Source organism: Gavialis gangeticus, unplaced genomic scaffold (assembly GCF_001723915.1).
Source record: "Gavialis gangeticus isolate Ggan-Ray unplaced genomic scaffold, GavGan_comp1, whole genome shotgun sequence".
Classification (NCBI taxonomy): domain Eukaryota; kingdom Metazoa; phylum Chordata; order Crocodylia; family Gavialidae; genus Gavialis; species Gavialis gangeticus.
The window spans coordinates 1,848,612-1,855,170 of NW_017728992.1; the positions used below are offsets into that span (position 1 = coordinate 1,848,612).

General features: G+C 43.2%; 1 long non-coding RNA gene across 1 annotated transcript in view; it reads right to left on the reverse strand.

The window, feature by feature from the left end:
* Positions 1–404: 404 nt before the first annotated feature.
* LOC109299209 overlaps positions 405–6,559 on the reverse strand; it is a 14,701-nt gene continuing 8,546 nt past the window's right edge. Inside the window, exon 2 of the long non-coding RNA XR_002097794.1 lies at positions 405–576. This is a non-coding gene — a long non-coding RNA (uncharacterized LOC109299209). The remainder of the gene's footprint in view (positions 577–6,559) is intronic.

Consider the following 6,559-nt stretch of genomic DNA (forward strand, 5'->3'; position numbering starts at 1 on the left):
GGTGGCAAAGAACAAAGCCCAGAAACATGAAAAATACCCATAGTAGACTATAGGCATAATTATGCCTATATCATCACTGACCAGTGCTGTCCAACCTCTTCTTAAACACTTCGAGTAATGGAGTGTCCACAGCTTCCCTAGGCAGTATATTCTACTGTCCCACTGTTTTTACTGTGAAGAAGTTTTTCTTGATATCCAATCTAAACCTACTTTGCTGCAACTTCAAGCCATTGGTCCACATCCTACTCACTGCAGCATTTCTTGTTGGTGCAAGGGCAGCTGGACTGTGAAGAAATATCATCTCCATAGCACAGCATTCCCATCCCCTTTTATTTGCCATTAATCTATGGCAGAGAAAAGCATAGGTCCTTAGGTGGGGGAACTAGAATGCCAAATAGACGTTCTTCAAGTTCTATCATTTTTACTGGGGGGGTTTAAACCAATAATATATGTGCATGAAGACTTTTCTGATTCGCTAAGATGGCAGTTGTCTTTAAGTCAGTTCTTGGACTGAATAATATTCTAGCCCTACAGACATATTTCTTTCATCTAGCTGTTTTCACCCAGCCTTAAAGCCTGAAACATAAACAAAGTATAGGTTAATTCAGAGCTCAAAGCTGTGGTGTTAGAACAACTTTAATGAATGTATCCTGACAACTGACCTGTAAGGGAAGGATTTGTTATTAACCCCCTGCAAAAGGAGGAGAACAGACATTAAATGACTTGTTCAAGGTCATATGGAAATGATGAGCCAAGAATTGAACACAGATCTCTTGAGTGCTAGTCCATGTGTTCCTCTAGAGACTCTCCTTCCTTTCTAACTAAGAAAGAAAGGTTGTTTGACTAGAACGCTTCTGATCCCGAACAGCTTTAACACAGCCTGCCTTGGATACTTGAAGATGAACATGAAGAATCAACAGATTAGAAAGCGTATCTTTCAGAAAACAGCTTTATGGGAATGGACTGTCTTACAGGGAGTCAGGGAAGAGGGAGGCAGTGAGGGGGTGAGGGGCCCGCATGTGTCTCCAATCAAAAAAAGAAAGATAGCTCTAATTCAAACTGTGGTCTGGACACAACCACTGGTCTCTGGAAACCTCCCTAGTGGCCTGCACAGCTGTTACTGAATATTCATTAATACACGTACACATGCATATACACTTTCAGACTGAACTTTTATTTTAAATTAATTAAAGCAACAGCAAGAAGGAGCCAATCCTTGCAAGTCAGTGAATATGTCTTCTGCGCAGGCTGCCCCCGCCATCCCTCCCTTCCCTCCCAGATCTGGCTATGTATAGATTAGAGCTTATGGCCCTGCTTTAACTCAAGTTAATGATTGTCAATTAGGTTAAATGACACCCTTTTAAAGGCTGCACCCTTTAGCCCTAGGTTGCAGGCTGTCTGTTGATGTTAGTTAACACTGAGCTGAATATCACAGTAAGAAAGAACACTTGGGCAGATCAGATACTGCATAAACCCACAGCCTTATGCATGAGAAATGACATTCTTTTCAAAACCAAAATGGGAAAAGGGTTATGAATGCATGCAAAATAGGTGGCTATAAGTGGGTGTCATAATCCCACTGCTTGTGTCTGAAGGGGTATCTAGGGTACAATGTTCTAACTGGCCTGGGAGCCAGTAGATGCTAATTCTTATCAGATGATAAGGGCAGATGATTCTAGATGCCTAACTGCTGTCGTGTAACTGGAGAGAAGCAATAACCTTCTGTTTTTGGACAACATTCCTATATATATATTAGGGTTAAGATCCTTAAAGATATTGAGGCATAAAAACTCCTTTGATTTCAATATAAATTACATGCTTAGCTATCTTTGTGGATCTAGTCTTAAAACCTTATTACTGACCTAATCTTTTCCCTGTTACTTCCACCAGGGAAATCTTCATTCGCAGATTGGGAAACGATGATTATGGAATTGGGAATAGGAGGTAAACCGGTGATATTTGTCTTCTGTAAAGTGGTATAAAAAGTGAACAATTGCAAGAAGGGAAATTTGCTTTAGTATCTAGTTTTTCCCAGATAATCAAGGACTTGCTTTTTCCCAAAGGGGCTTTAGTTAATAAAAAGTAGACTCTATGATTATGGCAATAAGTACACAGAAATAATTATTATTACTGTGCCAGGTAAAAGAATTCAGGTGAAGCAAACATGAAATGTGCTATCAAACAAAAATGTTCTCTATAGTGCAAGTGTTCAGAAATCCTTCATCCTACAAATATTGTTTTTCTAAGGCAGGCATAAGTGAAAAAAAAACATTGCTCTAAATTATGCTCATTTACAAAAACTTTTATAAAAAATCTAGTACAGAAATGCACACCACAACAAATCTCTTTGTTCTGCTATAAGTACGGAGGCATCAAAATTCATAATAATAATATTTACAAGAAAAAAAGATCAATATGGCATGAGGTATTTCAAAAGCAGAGAAAGACTCTAGTAAATTCCAGTGCTGGTAGAAAATGCATTGGAGAAAATGGTCAAAATAAAAGAGCCACTCTTTTTAAATGGTGGAACAAACATCCCAAAATGCACTTGAGCAGATGCACTGGTGCTTTCTAAACTAAATGACCAAGGTCTTTAAGCCAAGAGCATGTTCCAGGAAGTCTGATGACTGCCAGCACAGCATGTATCTAATGACAGCATACAGTTAGCTGGAATAGTGTTCTCAGTGCATATGTGTGCAAATATCTATGTATAAATGAATTGGTCAGTGTTGGCTTAGAAAATGATATTTAGAAGTGTGTTTTTGGAAATTTGCTCATAGGCAATATAATAGTATGTATGTATGTATTAGAATGGTTCAGGATGGACAGCAGAGGTTAACTGATTTTTAAGAGCCTGGGTCTCACACAGAATTTCACACAGCCTTCAAAGCAGACAGGCTGTCTTAACACAACAAGGCCAACAGATACACACAGTCTGAGAAAGCGGGGATACGTACCATACTGCTCCATAACATAAGATGAGGGTAGAATCAGCTAACAAAGCCCCAGAGTCGGGGGGCCTGAGTCCCAGTTTGGGGGGAACAGACCAAATTAGAAGGCCTGGAAACACCAAATTAGTATGTGTGTATGTGATAAGGTACGTGGACATAAGGCACAGAGAGACCAATCAGCGATAGCCATGGATGAAGAGTCACCAGGAGTCATCAGGAGGGAAGGAGAATACAAAAGAAGGATGTTGGAGCAGCGAAGGCTTCCTCCCTGTCCCTCCTCGTCCCTCCCGGGTCCTCCTCCTCCCCAAGAGGGGTTCCCGTCTCCTGGGAGGGTCCCCGAGGCCACCATGGACACAGGGCACACCACCAGCCTGTCTCATCCACCACACTGAGGGGGAGGAGTATGGACCTTGGCATCCCACCTCCAGGCTGCTGACATATGACACCTAAGACAAGCCTCAGAGTGAAGACTGCATCCTGGACAGTTGTACTTTGACTCTGATGACAGCCCTAGGATTGGTAGATATAGAATTGCTATATTGTTTCTATTGTTTCTTTTCTGTTATCACTGAGAATCAATACATTTGCCTATTATTGAATGGAAAGGTTGTAGCTGAATGGGTCCCCGCCATGGAACAAGGTATATGGGTCCTAAATCCAGAGCCAACAGTCAGATCATAAAAATGAAACAATGGAGTTGTACCTACTGTCCAGGACTGAAGATCAAAAAATCTGATTTCTGTTCCCATTTATGCCACAGACTTTCTGTCTGATCGACAGCAAGTCACTCAGGCCCACAATGTTCTGGCATCTCCATCTGAAAAGTGCCTATTTTTCTGGCATAGGCACTGTGAGATTTAATTCTGTAAGATTTTGTAAAGCCCTTGGAGGTCCTCAGCTGGAAAGTTCTACACAAGTCACTTGACCCCACTGTGGTTTAAAGACAGCAGTTGAGCAGGATGAGAGCAGCAGGCAGCGTAAGGAAGCTTTCCAAATAGAAGTTATTTATTATTGTCTCTATTGTCCTTGAACCTAGAAGCCCTACTCATAAACTAGGGCCCTTTCATGCGAGGCATGTTTGTCCAAATATGAAGTAATGGCAGAAATCTGTGCCTCTGAGATCTTGCAATCTAATTCTAGACAAGAGGCAACAAGTAAACTCAGACCGACAGGCAGGAAGTACAAGGAAACAGTACTGAGCCCTGTCAGAAAGACAGGCAATAATATCAGTGCATCTGCAGCTTGACCACCATCAAGATTTCTGCACAAGAATGGAGAGTTTTAAGAAAGGATATGAAGGAGAACCAGGGGTTGGCTCTGCAGATGTCTCCAGGGAGTTCCTTACAGGTGTGAAAGGCAGTGCATGAGAAAAAACAAAGACAACTGTATTAGTTGGCAATGTAGAATGGCACCATAGATAGCCCATCTGATTGGAAGCAGACAAATGGATAGCTCACATTCCCACCTCATCTCATCCATTTAAGTTCTGGAAAAGAGGGAACATTATGTGAACACAGCCCTGGACTCAGGAGAGAGCAGGATTTACTTTGTAAACAGGGAGAGAGAATGGCTATGGATAGGCATTACATTTGTGTTGGGAAATATGTCCTTTGCAACACAAAAAGTAATCACGCAGGCATTCCAGCAGTCTGTGATAGAAAACAAAAGATAGTGATATTGCCACAAACTTCTAGCTCTTTCAAAAAGCAACTTTACTGCACCACAAAGTTTTCTAATAACATATATAACACCCATCCATAGTATTATGGGTCACTAGGACCCCCCGTATCCCATGGTCCCTGCTCTCCCACTTCCTCCTCCAGGCTGTCCAGTGTTGCAGCCCTCTGCCCACTCCCAGCTGGTGGCACTGGGCAGGAAGTGGCTCTGGGGGCTGCCTCCTGCCCCATCCCACCAATCAGATGATTAGCAGGACTGGGTAGGGAGTGTTGTGTCCCAGTCACACAGCTGGCCAAGTTCCAGCTGTGCTAGCTGGTGTGGCTTCGCCCTACAGTATTCTGAAGCCTTACCCCTGGGGCTGAAACACAGGCAAGAGCCAGGAACAGCCCAAGTCCTGGGGGGGTGGGGGTAGCTCTGGTTGCTCAGGAACAGCCCTACTTCCCCCTCCCTATCCTCTGAAAAGTTCCGGGGAGCCTGAAACAATTCATGTAGCAGCACCACTGTTCCTCGCTCTGCCCCCATGCATGGTCCCAGTGCATCTCTGTGAAAGGGGCAGGGGCAGGGGCCATTCCCCTGATGCTTGAACCATCCTGAGGAGCCCTTGAACCATAGCCCCTGGCCTTGCTTGGTCCCAATTTCCCTGGGATTGTGGAAGTGATAGGGGGAAAATGCAGTGGTGGGGGTATAACAAGAGCAGCTTTTTATGTCCCTGCCACTCCTTCAGGGTAAGGGCTGTCTTCAGCATCTGCTGCTTTTCATCAACTGATCATTAACAGCCAGTTCCTTCTTTGGCAGGGGAGAGTACCGGCTCCCAATGATATGGCTCCCTGAGGGTGGGGGACAAAACCAAGGAGTAGCCCTCTATCTCCCCCTCGCTGGAGAGATCACAACTGTGTAGCTCTTGAGTCAGAGATCTAGAGCACCCGTTCAGCCCCCTTCTCACCACATTTTTGTGGTGCTGGCAAATTTTTGGTGCTCATATCAAATTCTTGTACCCAAAGGGGAATTACTTGGCTGGAAATGAGCCCTTCTTGGTTCATCTTTGTTCTTTTGTTCCCCCAATAGGCAATAAACTTCCCATCTTCTATTCCTGTGAGACTGGAAATTATTGTGGGTTCAGAGGAAAGGATAAGCCTTTAGGAAGCATTTCTGTTGCTTTCCCGAACTCTTGGTGAACAGTACATTTTTCCTGGTCTTTCCATAATGTAATGCAGTTCCAGCAAAATATTATCCTCTATTGTCTGAGACAAGTGTCTAACAGTAGGATTCAACCCAGACGTCAGTACAATTACACCAGAGATGAGAACACACCTTTGTGCATACCTGAGATACTACCTAAATACTACTGTACTGCCTTAGAAATCTGTACAATAATACTGATTAATAATGTCCCTCAATTTGGTAGTCCTAGAATGCTTTCAAGCAAGAATAACGCAAAGGCTGAAGAACCCCTGACAGATTGATATACATTCATATTTTTATAGAACAAGATGTAGGAAACGTTGTTATCTGTGCAGAACAACTATGTCACAGAAATTGCACAAAAAGCTGTTGTAGCAACAATTTTTACCCCTCCTCTTCACAACTTATATTTTTGGAGGTCTTTTCCTTAGGCAGCTTCTGAACAATAATGATTCATCTCCTGGTGGGTTTGCCTTCTGAGCTGCTCTAGTATATAGAACAGAATTTTCCATTCTGTACAAAGCCTTTCCCATTCAGAGCATTTAATTTTATTTGACCACAATTCTAATATTATAAAAGTCTAAATCTATCTGTCTGTCTGTCCATAACATTTTATTCATGCTCTGAATGGCTGACTGAAACAGCCAGAGTGCAAATACAGTGTTTAGACAGGAGCTGGCGGTGCAGCAGAGCGCCGCCATGATGGTGGGGATACAGGGGACAGGGCCGAGGAGGGTGGGGGGGGGGGG